Below are 1,285 nucleotides of genomic sequence, written 5' to 3' on the forward strand. Positions count from 1 at the left end.
TAAAACTCTGAAGGAAAAGAAACTCATACGATCAGTTCCGATGATCATGAAGCTGTCATTCAGCCTTTTTAATCAACCAACTCAAATTAGCAATAAAATATTTGAAGTATTTGGCTTTAAAAAAATATATTTATCCCATTTTTTTCTTTTCTACATAAAACTCAAAGAGCTTTCAATCAAAACTGTGCTTCTAGTTAATAAATTATGTTTAATGCGAGACACTAAGAAGTCGATGCATGAACTGCTGAAGTGCTATTTGACCTATATATATGTGTGTGTGTGTTATGGATCATTAAATTATAAATAAGAATTTTCCAGGTAATAAACAAGATCCAATATTGTAGTTTTAGTAAAAGTTTTGTCCATTTTTAATGCAAAATGTGGACATTTCAGGGCTATAACAAGCATCCTGTTAAAACCTTCTATAATCATGATTGTATAATGCAAATAAATATCAACTTAAAGGCAATTTTAACATTATGGGAGTGATTTTGTATCAATGACACCACACTTGCAGGTGCAGCAGGGACGTGTCACACTTGATCGCCTACCTGCAGCAGGCCAGGAGGTCCTTCTCTCCCTCTATTGCTCGTCTTCCTTCCTCCTTGGTGTGAACTCATCTTCCTCGTCCTCTCTGTGTGTCTATGAGCTCCTGCAGGCAATCAGAGTCCCTGGCAGCTTCTTGTCACAGCTGCAGTCTATCAGCTCATCACTGAGCAGCACTCCACGCGTCATTGTTGTTAACTGCCCATCGGGTGACACTCTCACAAGATCCATGTCTCCGGCCAGATGATATAATTTTGTTGTTTCACTGCACTTAGTGGCTCCTTGTTGTCGGTTTCTACCTCTGTGGCTGATTTCCCTCCAGATGCTGCAGCTGTTGATCCTCCACTTTGAGCAGTTTTTATCAACTGCTGCTCACATTGTGCAGCAAACTAACAGATTTTTCTTCTGTTTTCCACGATACACTGGAAAGGCTTTAAATATTTTATAAGAACAAGTTGTTTGTGTTGTGCATGCATCATCAGCTCTATGGCTCTTTACAAACACAAACACTGAGATTTTAGATTTTTAGTCCATTGTGCTTTTAGAACAAAAAAAAACATCTAAAATAAAGATTGTCCATTCAATGGAACCCAATCTTATTTACAGAAAAAGAAGAAAAGTTTTCTTGAATGTGGCAAAGAATCTTTTCTTTTTAATCAAAGTTCAAATTCAGTGAGGGCTTTCATGGAACAAAATGATTTTACACAAAAACTTGAAGCAAAATGTCACTCAAGCAGCA

The 1,285-nt window shown here is 37.0% G+C and overlaps 1 long non-coding RNA gene across 1 annotated transcript in view; it reads right to left on the reverse strand.

The window, feature by feature from the left end:
* The window catches only part of LOC112140519, a 16,137-nt gene extending 15,284 nt beyond the window's left edge, over window positions 1-853 (reverse strand). The window contains exon 1 of the long non-coding RNA XR_002918184.2: window positions 552-853. This is a non-coding gene — a long non-coding RNA (uncharacterized LOC112140519). The remainder of the gene's footprint in view (window positions 1-551) is intronic.
* Between the last annotated feature and the right edge of the window lie 432 nt (window positions 854-1,285).

This window comes from Oryzias melastigma, linkage group LG16 (genome assembly GCF_002922805.2).
Source record: "Oryzias melastigma strain HK-1 linkage group LG16, ASM292280v2, whole genome shotgun sequence".
NCBI classification, from domain to species: Eukaryota; Metazoa; Chordata; class Actinopteri; order Beloniformes; family Adrianichthyidae; genus Oryzias; species Oryzias melastigma.